Source organism: Trichoplusia ni, chromosome 6, assembly GCF_003590095.1.
Source record: "Trichoplusia ni isolate ovarian cell line Hi5 chromosome 6, tn1, whole genome shotgun sequence".
Classification (NCBI taxonomy): domain Eukaryota; kingdom Metazoa; phylum Arthropoda; class Insecta; order Lepidoptera; family Noctuidae; genus Trichoplusia; species Trichoplusia ni.
Window position 1 is genome coordinate 1,467,463 of NC_039483.1, and position 14,918 is coordinate 1,482,380.

The 14,918-nt window shown below is 34.0% G+C and overlaps 1 protein-coding gene across 4 annotated transcripts in view; it reads right to left on the reverse strand.

Annotated features, from left to right (window-relative positions):
• The window catches only part of LOC113494809 (soluble guanylate cyclase 88E), a 92,297-nt gene that overhangs the window by 47,739 nt on the left and 29,640 nt on the right, over window positions 1–14,918 (reverse strand). The window lies entirely within an intron of this gene.

Here is a 14,918-nt window from a genome sequence, read left to right on the forward strand (position 1 = left end):
CTTTATCAAAATTTAATACGTGATTTTGGTCCCTAAAACTAAGTACTGGCTTCGACGCTTCCATATGCAAAATAAACATTTTTTTTTTAACAATAACAATCTCTCACCTATTTTCAAAGAACACTAATATTCCATTAGACATCACACGCGCACAACTAAAAGTCAAAAAGGGTTTATTTAATGTTTCAAAAAAGTCCTTGAATATATTTCGTCTATTCAACAGTAACCGGTCTAGATAGATGTAAATTTCTGAATATGAATGTAGAATTTAAAGTTTAACTAAAATACATTTTGGTTTGAGTTTAACAGAGAGATAGATTCTAGAAATCTATATATTACATACATTTCTCTTCGACCTACGCATCAAATATTCTTTTGAGTAACTTTTGTCTGACAATTGTTCGTCTGCAAAATTATATGAAACTACTTTGTGCTACACGAAAATAAACCTTAGGACCTTGAGAAAAAGGCGAAAACGGAAGATCGAAGATATGTCGAGTGCTGAGAATGACAGTTCGAAAGATCTGTGAAGGTCATCGACTAAAATTCTGTATTTTTTTAATAAAATGGTTACCCTTAAATATATGAATGTATGAACCGTTACTTAACCTAGATTATAGATTAAATAGAAATCATTAGGTACCTATAAAATTTTAAAGGACTGGCTATAACGGTTTTTGAGATGTAGCCTGATGATGGAGGCACCCTTAGTGAGTTCATCATCTACAGTTATCAAATCCAAATACCAAATATTAATCATTTACAAAACAGACAGACAGGCATATTTAAAGGCCTATTTACCGGCCTATTTATCTATTCAGGATCAGCCTTAGCTAAGCCACAGACAGCTTTGGTCTCATTGATTGATGGTCGTTAATGGCGTATACATAATAAATACTAAACATAATACATTGATTCAAACGACTGTGAATAGATGCCCATTCATACTTCATCTGACGTTTTACGTCAATTCGTCCGAATTTGGTGTGTGATACACGTGCGATGCGAACCAATGAGTTGGCGATACATTTTTGTGGACATACATGGGATCTTCGACTATGCCTTTGTCTTAAGCGGTAAGGAAAGTTTTGACCTTGGAATTGTTATGGAGAATTTGTGGTTTTTTTTTCTTTGTGCTTACCACGACGTTTTAAAATAAGACATTATATCGTTCGCGGGACAAAACAGAGGTGGGAGACCGGACGCGGTGTTCCACAGGGGCTCCTCTTGTGGAACGTGCATGTGGAAGCGTGATAACGCGCTATAAGGCGTTAAGCGTGGGTTCGATTCCCGCGTAGGACAAGCGTTTCTGAGATCTACGAATGCTTGTCGTGAGTCTGCGTGTTTTTGTGCATGTGAAATGAATGTTTATGAAAATCCCTGCGACGCAAGGCTTTAATTCCATAGTGCAGTATACGTATTTTTTAAACAAAACGTGTATGACCCCTTGAATGGGCTCAAAGCGAGTTTACTATGAACTCTTAATGGTGTAATGCGTGAAAAAGAGACACCGCGATCTGCAGTGTATTATACCCCTTTGCTTCGACAATGGAAAGTCCCTTGAAAAGGCACATAGCGATTATTGTGGACAGTCGAGATGAGTATGTGAGCAGCTATTAAAAGTTTAGCGGTAAACTAAATAAAGCCCGAAAATAGAATCCCAAGATTTATGCTAACAGTGTCAGTTTAAGATTTAAAGGAATTTCGGCTTTTGAGAACCTCTTGGAGCTAAGTTATGGTATTTTGGGGACACCAAAAATATATTTTCGTAGAAGTTTTATATTTCAGTTCATTTGAGAAACATTTTCTGATCATTACAATATGAGTATAAGGCTATGTTAAAATGAAAATTGAGTACAGTTTAAAAAATATGTTTTTCTTACCGTCTTGCTTTTTTTAAACGAATTAAAACACAGATAGAACCACTAGAATGTTTAATTACGCTTTACAATTTTGAAACTTGCATCCTAATAGACAACTTCACTTCGTTAATAATTTTAATGATCACAGTTAAAACACCTGAGATAATTAAAATTATTAATGTTAGCTAGATAATACGAACGGTACTAATTAATAAGAACCTAAATTTTGACTAATATTAACATTTATAGGTGCTGTTACGGAGATGATAATTTCTCCAGGGACATCGTTACTAAGTACTATTCCCATGCTATACATACTGATAAATACTAATGTTTATATTTCTGAATACTTCAATATTATAGAAAAACAACAAACATTTGTCCCAGTGGGGTGATTCTTCAAAAAACAAATACACTAGTTAAGGTCGCCATTATCCTCACCAACTGGTTCACGTCACTGTAATGCTAAAATGTTTTAATTCTTACGTCATCTATTAATAGCCGTAGTACTTTGCAAGCTTAGACAAAAATAATATTAAAACAAGCAATCTGCAGTGTGAAAAGTGTGGTGAGGATAATGATGTTCTCAATTTGTGTTACATTTTTCCGGAGAATCACCCCCTGACTAGGAATCGAACCCATTATTAATGGGAGTAAGATTTTTTGCTAATAAATTATTCAGTAAGCCGTTTACTGTATTTTTTTTAAAATATACAGTAAACGGAATTAAATTAAAAACATCCCGAAAGCATGGCCCGCCGGTCTGTAACAACTGAACATATCCTGGTCCCGTTCTTAGCTTTGCTAGAGCTGCAAGATTACTGCCTAACTTGCAAAAGGCATGTTGCCATAGATAAAAAGATCCACTATTTTAGTGGCCAAGGATCTACATGTTTAAGATCTCCGATTTGAGTCTTAATTAGACAGAAAAACAAACAGTCTCTTGAAAAATTGTATGAGTATTAAATCGGATGAAATCACAATTGAATAATCAGCATTAACGTGATACTTCAAGCAAATCTTAGTTAATCTCACGATTCTGACGCGTCGTAAAAGGGGATCGTAAAATAAGAATGCGAAGATATAAAATGACATATATTGGGTACCATTTTTCGTTGATATTGTAAAAAAATAAACATTGCAGAGAAACATTTTATTTTATTAACCTACATCACAATTCCCCCGAAAATTTGTGAATGTGTATGTGGCTTGTTGATTCTTCACGCTCGAACGAGTGGAACAATATTGATAAAAAAATTATGCAGTTAAACCTAGACCTAACTAGTAATAACCTACTTAGCCGTTGTTTTAGTATTTATTGACATACCTACCGGCAACACAAATATATCTGTACCACTATTCCAAAGATATAAGTCGGTACCAGAAGGTCCGACGGTTGGTTGTTGGTCGTTTTTACCCTTTGGGCACCAGGCCCAAAAAAAACGTTATTCAGGCACTATATAATATAATAGTACAAAGTTGTAATTTCCTGACGTGTTTTGTTGGTTCTATAACGTTTATTTATAGTAAACTAGCTTTTCGCCCGCGTCGAGGTCGGTTATATCGCTTTTCCAAGAGAACTCTTCAAAAGTCCGGGATAAAAACTATCCTATGTTCTTTCTCAAGGTCAACTCTATCACTGTATCAAATTTCATAAAAATCAGTTCAGTGGTTTAGACGTGAAAGCGTAACAGACAAACAGACAGACAGAGTTACTTTCACATTTATAATATTAGTAAGGATACTGAAAATAATGTTTACAGTATCTTTGAAGGTTAAAATTAACATTAATTCCATCAATCAATTTGTTGTTATTCCAAACTTTGTCTTACTTTTGCAAATTTAGACCGAACGGCATTTCTCATGATGGACAATTATACCAAGTTTGACATCAACGAATATTAAATATAAATTAAATGTAATTAATTTACTTGCTTAGCCTTACTTCCTCGAAACTTCGACTTGAAACAAACAATTCAATTGTTTTTGTACAATTATTAATAGTCAATGATCTATTTTCAAAACAACAAACCTTAATGACTTTGAACAACAAAATGTAAACAAAGTTCATTGTTTAAACAACGGATATAACAAATCCTACTAATATTATAAACGCGAAAGTTTGTATGTATGGATGTTTGTTCCTCTTTCACGCATAAACCACTGAACGGATTTAGACGAAACTTGGGACACAGATAGTTTATAACCAGTATTAACACAGAATAGCTTCATGTTCAGGTATGATCATTTTCTATTATTAGCGGGCAGGCCCGCGGGCAACAACTATACTATCATATAAGGAAACATGTGTTTTAATTTCAAAGAAAATAGAAGTTATATCTGAGTTTATTTATTTAAGAGTCTTGGAGCAGAATGAAAACAAAAGGCGCACGACAAATATATGTCTTCAGATCCTTTCTTGAGTAATATCTAGTATGTTATTAAATCGGAAATCTTTTACAAACATCCCTTTTGTAATCCGGGCAATAATAGCCCGGGTCCACAAGGATTTACGGAATATTGACATCCTGAAAAAGATGAAGTGCAAAGAATAGAAAAATCTTTTATCTTCAAAATCGCCATTACAAAGTAGCTAAAACTGAGAGTAGAATAGACCATTTCTAAACAAGTGTTAGATATATGAAGTTTGATCAGGTACCTACATTGATTAATTTTGGTAAGCTCTATATACTTGCTGATTGCTAAATTATAATATAATTATAACTAGATTAAAGAAATTAGGATTACGTAATCAAAGAGCGAAAACGGATCTTTTTTATAAGTCAGTCTAGCGAACTGTCCGCCCGTCTGTTACGAGAATGCACGTCATAAACCGTACAAGCAAGTTTTAATTTCGAAAAGAAATGCCATAGATGATGTGTTTTTAGTTACTGATATTCAAACAAGGAATTCTTAGGGTCATCTTTTTGATTTGTGTTTGATTTGATTTGGCTAATTTGTACGGAACCCTCTGTGTCGCAAATCCGATTCGTGCATGACCTTATTATTACACTAACCTAACAAACATTCTAAAATGGAATAAACTTTTAACACAAGAAACAGTATTCCTTGGAATGACGTCATTTAGGCCACAAAATGCCTGGTAGAAAGCTAAATTTTTACGATTACCGCCTAGTATAATCCATTTCTTTACACGGTATGACCTCACAGCATTGCTTAGGTATTCACCTCTATGTCTTTGGAATAAGGTTGAATTTCCTATTTAACAATGGTATGTAGTAAAGAGTGCTATAGGAAAATGGTCAAGGAAGTGATTAGGGATTAAGTGAAGTCTGTTACAATACACCTTTAAGTGACTGGATAGGGTGAAAGTGCTTTGGACCAAGCGTGTTGTTTAATTGAGTAGAAAGATATTGATATAACTGAAAGTTTGGTCAAATGATAGAGGTATTTATTTATATATATACTAGCTGACCCAACAAACGTTGTTTTATGTCACATTATAAAAAAAAAAAACAACCAATTTAGTCCAAAAAATAAAATATATTTTTTTAGTGTGGGCAACCGTTAACACTTATGGGTATGAAAAATAGATGTTGTTCTATTCTCAGACCTACTGTATACGCATATAAAATTTGGCATAAATCGGTTAAGTCGTTTCGGAGGAGTACGGTAACTAACATCGTGACACGGGAATTTTATATATTAGATGTATGCTTAAATGGTAGAACGTTTCACTCGTGTCTTTAGTTTTGGCCTAACTGGAGTCGGTGGTGGCGACCCCACCATCAGTTATTGGAGTTATTTGATTGATCGGATTTTGTCTTAAAACTGACCGACTCTTATCATGGTTCTCTCATGAACCAGTAACCCACCAACCCTATAGCCGGGTGGCAGACGGATGAATAGACGGAAAGATAGCAGAGCCTTTGTTAAAGCACAAAAGGGTTCCGTTTTTACTCTTTATATATCTATATCTATATTCCGCATAGAGCCTTAAATTACAAAGACAGCAGGATATCATTATCATGATCTTTCAGGAATGTCGTAAAAAGTTTGTCTTAGCAGGACAAACTAATTAATATGAATAAATAAAATTATAATCTTAACTAAGACAAAGAAAACTGATATTAATATAAATCGAGCGACCTTAATATAGCTGAAACCGAACTTTTTGATACTTATCCAATGTATTATAAAATGTATGAACTCCATTTCAAGTTAGACAAGAATTCATGAAATTTCCAAGGAATTTTGTGAAATTACAACATACTTGCGAAAGAACAAGGTTATATTTTATCTAGAGTTTTGTGATATGAGATATGAATAATGGTACACAAAATATTTTGATACTAAAAGGCTGTTTCTGCGAAGGATCTGCGTAATTATTATGAAATTTAAATGGCAAATTGACGGTGAAAGGACGAAGATGGAGTGATGATCTTGTGGCAAAGGATGAGCTTCGGATGATGAAGCATTTGCTGAGTAATGGGATCTTATGTGGAAATTAATAATAATATCATCTTTTTTTACCCACCTATAGGACGCTTGAGCCATCACGCCCACCACAAACATTTACCAAAAAGCAAATAAGCCTTTCGACGAAAAGTATTAAATATTTTTCATTTTTTTTTATAATTTTTATCAAATCAAACTATAAACAAATGCCAATCTACAAAAGTAAGTGTGTTATCGAAAACATAGGTTGTCCTGAAAAGGGTTATGTACAGGCAGCCCAGAGACACCCGAATTACTCATAATATGTATATTCCGCGATTTTCTTTTGTTTTCTCGCTATGAGGCCTTTTCGTGATTTTAATCATAATCCGACTTTCACAACACGTACGCTAGAACTTTTCCGAACAGCCTGTACATACGGAACATAACATCTTACTACACAAGTAGTTCCATTAAAAAGGTCTTATCACATCGTTAAGAGAATTAATTAATCATGTATCCCTTTGAAGTGCCGATGCTCGATCTCTTGAGACATCGATATAGGCAGGACCACTTTCGAATTAGTTTTATAATTACATTTTCGCAGAGTATGGACAATATATGAAGCTATAATTAAATATTAGGTATCCTATACGGACCTATAAAGTTATTTAGAGAGTTGACATGAATTATTTGTTTATTAATAATAATATTTATTTATTTAATTATTACAAACGTTATGTTGCCTTTAAGACTCATCATCCTAGCCTTGTCCCACCTATGCTGGCGCCAGCTTCTAATGTAACCAAAAACTGCTAAGTACCAGTGTTTTACAAGGAGTTACTGCCTATCTGACCTCCTCAACACAGTCACCTGGACAACACGATACCCCTTAGTTAAACTGGTTATCAGACTTTCTAGCTTCTGACTACCCGTAACGACTGTCAAAAATGTATGAGTGACAGCCGGACCCACAATTTAACGTGTCGTCCGAAACACGGAGGAACTCGTTATGACTTAGATGGTCAACTATCACGGAATGACCGCGACACGCCTAGCTTAATTTGTTATCGATCAACTTGTGTGAAATTTTAGACTGCAAATGTCTTTTCTGTTTTATTATGAAATCTCATTAATCAAATACTTTTAACTGTACCTACTTAAATGGGAATCCGAAAATAGTCGGGCGATCCCGATAAATACGCGTAAGAAAACTGTTAATATCAATTACACAACATTTGATCAATCTTCATAATGCTATTAGCTGATTAAGATCATGAACCGTTTTATTGCAAACTGAGTTAATTTATAGTTTAACAAAACATTTCTTTTAAGTAATTAAAGATTACAAATCAACGATACAAACGAATCCACTTGAGATTTGAAAGCTAATTGGTTTTCACACGGCGATAGCTCGATCGAAGTGTTCAATTAAAGCTAATAAATTACAAATGTATTGGAATACTTGCTGAAATAAGTTTAATGTTGACTGGGGCAGCGTTTCATGACATAATTATAAATGTAGTTTTATGCTTATTACCATGTAACTTTGTAAACATATTTTTGAGGTATTAGAAGTAACACTGAGTATTTTTATTCGACTTAAAGAATAGTGTTATGCTTCACTGTAATAACCAAAACCCACGCAGGCGGAATCGCGAGCGACTAAGAATAATGTAAAAAAAAAACAATCGAGATATTGAACCGATTGTGTAAATATGTATAGGCACAAAAAATTCAAGTAAAAATTATAAAATTCAAATTCAAATGTATCGAGTTTTCTTTTACTTTAAAAAATACTAAATTCCAATAAAGAATGCTTGTCATAGTCGCCATGTTGTTTTAAAGTAATATTAGTGTGACATTTTAAAAATCTAATACCCATATTTTAGTGACATTTTACTATTGAAAATACTCCATTATTAGTTTATTCGCAGCTGTGTGGGAGTCAAATATAATTTGTATGAATGGAAATGGAATGGAAACACCGGGATATTATATAAGGCTTGATATTTTTATTGAAATAATTTTATTACGAGTTGAATTATGATAGTAATCTTCTTATATAATTTTGTTATCAAAGTATTGACAACAGTTTTTCAAAGAACAAAAGTGATGATGATTGAGAATAAAAAAGTAAAAAAATATTTAGTTCTTCAGTATCTTTTTCTAAACAACAACAATTACAAAGATGAACTGCTTTAAACTTTAAGAGGGGGGGGATTTAATAAAATGTATTCAATAATCGTGACGTCACGCGTAAGTTCAATTTTCATCATACTTATTGTGCCACATATCAGTTACTACTAACTAACTGTTTCTAATAAAACCTAGTTGCAAGCAAACACTGGCCTAGTATCGGTATCCGTACTCCAAAACTCATTCATGTAACCTACCACCATCCCTAAAACTACGACTGTTATCTGTTAAAGCGAGATGGCGCAATAGACTTCGTAGAGCGCTATCTTGCTCACACAACTACAACATTATTAATAGTAGGAGTAGGCTGTATGAACATCCAGCGTCCGTTTACGTGTGATAGTTACCATAAATCGGTTGTCAGATAAAATAAATAGACCCAATATCAGTCGAACTCAAATATCCATACATTGAATGTATGTCAAGAATAATGGTTAGTGTACACTGTGATACAGTACGTCATACATTCAGTTTGACAGTGAGTCTGCTTGTGTGAGCTTGATATCGAGTGTACACAATGATAGTTGGATACATGCTTGCCAAATGGATAATGTTGTAGTTAGAACAGTGAAGAAATTTGTGTTCGACGCTTGTGTGATGTATTTAAGGCTGTTTGTAGACAAGGCAATTCTCTATACTACTTGACTGGCTTATGGTCTAGTGGTAAGTGTCTACTGCTATACTGGAAGTTGTGGGTTCTATACCCACCATATGTGATGAGCACGATAATTTTTTCCGTGGCTTGGTGCCTTGCACTTTTAATACAAGCTTTGCTTAGTTTGATAATATACAAATTTATTGACGAAGCAATGACTCACATAAAATTCCATAGAGGTTTAAAAATCACCACAAATATTAAGTATTACAGACTTTCGTCGCTTCATGTGCAAATGGACGAACTCTAAAACCACGTCCAAAGTATAAATCAGCTATCATGAAACCTCCGTCCACATTCAACATCACTTTGCACTTAACAACCGACTCAACGAAATACATCACAAGTCTTAAATCCAACAATGCAAAACAGCGAATGTACCTCTTAGAACATATATTTTGTTCTGCAAAAAAGCTTTTGTGTCATTGTTGCAATGTAAATGTAAATTGAAATGGAATAAAAATCCTTTAGCGGAAAGTTAAAAGTTTGTGAATGCTGAAGAGATGTAAAGACGTGCAGTTCGCTTAGTTTCCAATTTACTGATACTTTTAGTTGTACTCATTTTTTGTTTCTTTCCTTTTTTCAGATGACAATGAATGAAGAACTTTCTTTATCAATAGTAGCAAAGGAACGTTCAAGTTAGTTTTTCTGGACTTCAAATTTATGTACATATTATCTAAGGAATTCAAGATTGAACAGACAATATCTATACTAATATATAAATCTGAAGAGTTTGTTTTTTTATTTGTTTGAACGCGCTGATCTCAGGAACTACTAGGTCAAATTGAAAAAATCTTCTGATGTTGAATAGACCATTAATCGCGGAAAGTTTTAGGCTATATACCATCACGCTGTGACTAATAGGAGAGAAGAAAAAAATCATAACTTATATCTTCTAACCACGTGGACGAAGTCGCGGGCAACAGCTAGTTATATTATAGATATTATTTCAGATATAAAATAGATTTCATATGTTTCTTAGAGCAAACCTTAATTTTATTTGTTTGTATTGTAAAGCGTTTTGTCTTAACAAAACGCTTTTTTGAGAGACTTGTTCATTTAAAAGCTTAGAGCGATATTTTAAATATTTATGGCCAAGGTCGTTTTAAAATCAAGTAGGTCCCGATAAAGTCCGAAAACAGCCGATCATTACCGAAGTACACCGCCGCCATACTTGATGAATTTGATCCGAGTGTGGGACGTAATTCGCCAGTAATTACTCTCGAAGGCGCTATATATCTTAGAGATATAATTTAAGTGAAGGCTTTATATGTGTAGCTCAATCTAAGTTAAGTACCTCTCCCATAAGCATATATGATCGGGTGTTTCAGGGATCAGTGCCAGTACCAAAAGCTCTTAAAAGCTATTGCATTGTGAAACCGAGATGGCGCTACACTTTTGTATACCGCTGTCTTGCTAGTGCGGTGAAAGTCCTGCTATAAAGCTGGTTTGTTTGGAAGAATTTGATTGATCTCTATATTATATTTGATATTAACATTAATTTTGTGATTAATATTTATATAATATGTATAAATTATGTGTCAAGTTGTTTGTCCGCGATGGACTCCTAAACTACTTTCCCGATTTCAATCAAATTTGTAGTCTCTTTCATCTCAACTTATAGTTGCAATATTATTTTCTTGAAAAATATTTATCCAAAGCCTACCTTCCTACTTACCACGCGGTCAAGGTTGCGGACAACAGATAGCATAATATAACTTTAGGTTCAATATAAAATGCTTTTTGATGTTACTAAAATTAATGTTAAGAGAAATAACATCTACGCAACATGGCCGACATGAACACAATAAGACCAATTTGTTGTAACGTAATATGCTCGGTCATTTCAAGTGAAGAGATAAGACAAATTTATCACAGTCCAGTGAATTAACACAAACATGTACGGTCAGCAAAAAACCCAATACTGATTACAAGCTTCAAAATAAGTTTAAAAACATCTGTGTAATTGATATTTAGCAAGCTGTAATTTGATTTTCGGTAAAATTATTGTCAATAAATACTTTGAAAGTATGAGTATAATAATATGAGTTTTGACAATATGTAACAATTTTAATAGTTTGACAACAATTTTAGTAGATTGCATCTTTTAATTTTGCCAATTGTTAATGTAAGTACACGAATATATCGGATATGACGAATAATTGTAGATAATCAAATCTGTTTTAAGTTTGCAATCAAAACGTAAAGATCGAAGTCGCAAGAAAGCGAAGCCAGAGTAATAAAATGTCTCACATATAGTGAACATTCTACCGTATATAACCTCGGTAACCATAGCAACTGCTATAGAAAAGGAAGCCACAATCAAAGGCAATAAAGTTTATTTTACGATGAAGTTACTGCGACAGAAGTAACTGATATTAGCTGAAGACAAACAAGGCTATATTGAGTTTTTCATGAGAAAGAAAGAGAGGGAAAATTAGTTTGAAACTTGATTCGTGGTCTCGAAGGCCGTTTAGTGGTTGATAGAGGTGACTAGTAACGGGAAGTGTTTTTGATAAATGTATTTAATTATATAAGGTTTAAGGGGAAGCAGGTTATTTAACAATTTGGACCAAAATCATCAGATTCTGAACGCTGGAGAAAGAACACCGTTGTTGTCTCTCGGCGGCCAAAGTTCTGCCAAGATTTTGTCTGTTACGAGGGATTTTGGCCAGAATTTGCAAAACCAGAGGCTTTTGGAAGAAGGAAGATAACTTTACATAGATGTGAGCTTGGAGCCTACGTGCGGAAAAGGGAGCCCACCACCAGTAACCAGTAACCATAGTTGTGAGATTACACATGGACTAAAAAAGTATTGATTTACGATCGGAGATAGAAATTTGTAGATTTCACAGTAACGGAAACCAATCCAGTGAATCGCATGATCGAGTTCAAAAGTCTTTTTAGAATATTATTCACCGTGTTCAGTTTATTTGTTGGAATGCAAACTGAAACCATCAAGTAAGTTAACGCGAAACTGAGATATAAACTTGAGGTTTTACTACAGACGTCTTAGAGCGCGAGTCGGACTAGTAAATACCCTGTTTATTTACCCGACTGCAACAATGGTGGAGTAATGACTTTTGAGAAAAAATTTACTTAGTTTTCTTTATATACTGCAACTGAATATATTGATTCGATTCTTGCCATTACCATTAATACGTAATTTATCTAAAATAAAATATTTGTCATCTTAAACACATATTTAACGGCGTAGTTTTCGTGCAATCATGAATGGGTCTATTGAGCTGTTATCTCCTCATGAATATGGCCTATAGGGGTAATTCGAACCATGTTGGGGTATGTTGGGGTAACAAATTCTGACGAGGGTTCAAAGGGGCAACAAAGATGGCGTCTCGTGACTTTACTCTGATTGATTACTTTTTTGAAAGGCAGTCCCTTTTTTATTTTATTTTCTTTGTGTTGGATATGACAGCTGTTTCTTTGTCGTATTTGTTTTGTTTTATTTTTCAGATAAAATATGGCTTCGACACTTTCCGAGGAATGACGATTTATTGGATACGGGATAATGAAATTATATTGAATGATATGTTTTGATGAGGGAAGTTGGGAATAAAATAAGGATCGATGGTTAAAACGATTCTACTCAATTACTGAGTGTTTAACAATTTTTTATACTTGAAGTTTTGTATATGATCGTACTCTGTGATTATCAAGAGCTATAATTTATGCTACCATGTTTTCTAACATATCATTCAATAATAAAAAGGCCATTATTTGGCTTAGACCACTAATTAAATGTAAATTATTTTGCAGCATAAAAAGTTAATTAACTTTACATAATATATTTAAAATATGTTTGCATGATATAAAACTCAAAAAACTGAAAATTTAAAATATTTTCATAAAACGAAAACCATTTACAAGCCCAGTTAATTTTGTGGCGAGAAAACATTACTTCGTAGCTCCATGCTACGACGCTACGAGCACGTAGCGTTACGCGCCGATGCCTCTACGAATCTCGTATGCTACGGACATCCAATCGTAGAATGGAATGTGATTCTGTTGTTTGTTTAGATCTTGCCTTAAAGTTTGCGTTTATTGTGTACCGATCTTTTATGGTAACTTCTTGTACTTATTTAAACTAAAGTTAAGGTACTTTTCAGACTAAAAAGTAGTTTTTATTCAACATGTACGACCGGTAGAGTTTAAATAGTTGGATATATTTTTAGGTAGGATTTAAAATTGAAAGATTTTTTTATCTTTCAGCATGTATTTTTTAGTAATCCAAGCAAATTTCACTTGTTGTAGGGACTTACTCATTTTCAAATTTAGAGGTTAAGTCCTTGGTTTTGTTACACCATCGATTTCGATTTCTACAATTTCAAATCTTCAAAGGGGACTTAATCTTCTAATAGTGCAATCAAGTCCAGTGATCCAGTGTGTAATAGGCTATTCGTGTGAATGTGCGGCTATACGGCGGTCATTAGCACGCCATTAGCGTAGTGATACGCCTGCAACTGCAAGTGCAGTGGCTGCGAGGTAATGAGGTCATGGCGTATCTGAGCTGTACGATTAACGCCTTAGTGATAATTACTAAGAGCAGGCAACTTAGTAATTATAATCATGTGTAAATGTGGAATTCTATTTGCTAAGAATCGGTCCATCTGAAAGCTGTCTGTTCATCTGTCCGTCCGTCTGTATTCTGTCAACATAAACTGTCTCATAAACCATTATAGCTAGTCGTTTTAACTGTCACTGCAATCATTTTTTTTAAACCGTTTTATCGGTTTTCATAGTCATAAATTGCATTGTTATCGGGTTTGTAGCTACCCTGAAATTTTCGGCTACAGCTGAAGTATTAATGGGACAATAAAAAAAAACAGAAAAAGAAACAATTGAATATCAAATTCGAACTATATAACATTCAATTTTACCTGAACGTTATAAAAAACCTCAGATATTGATTGCAGGCTTATTTGCGGCGACTGGTATAAAAATCTAATGAGCAGGTGCTCATAAAGATCACGGCGTTCTGTTCTGTGGCCGACACGTGAGCTGATCAGGTGGTGCGGCTCGTTGTGTTTTACGAGCTTATTTCATTTATACAAGTACCTACCTTCACTATGTATTGGGCTGTTTGGAGTCCGACCTCTTTGTAACAATTATATATGAAGGTAGAGCAAAAAAAATGGCACACTTAATTTTTAATTTGAAGAATTATTTTTTAGAAATAAGCAGTAGCTTATACAATGTTGCGTCCTTTTTAAACTTGTGTGTAAAAAAATCGAGAAAGAGCTCGGGTATGCTTTACATAACATTCTTAGATACAGAAACAAGATTTTTAGAAATCAGTATTCACATTTGATGATAAATTCGTACGTTAATCCCATTTTTTTCTAGAATCGTGTTTTGCTTACTTACACAAAAAATTAGTTAAAAATATCACCGGGAAACCTTAATCATGTCGTACTAGTGTAGCTAGCTTAGCAACAACTAATTTAGTACGAACTTAGCTCTCACTCCACCTCACATAGTCACAAACATTTCAACAAACGATTAATTTCAACTACAGTTTCTGCTGCTGACACAATCCTCTTTAAAGGATTGCAAACCATTTTCCGCTGTCATGCGCCCCAAAGTATTGTTCAGACGCATTATGTTCAGTGTTCAGCGTTACAGAAAATATACTGAACACATGATTCGCACAGATTGTTACATCTCAAGGGACTTGGTTCTATTTCGTCTGTAAACTTAGATAACCATCCTTTGGAGAATAGACGGAGAACTTTATACTCACGATATAGTAATAATGAAATTCCACACGTTTTACGCAAAAAAAA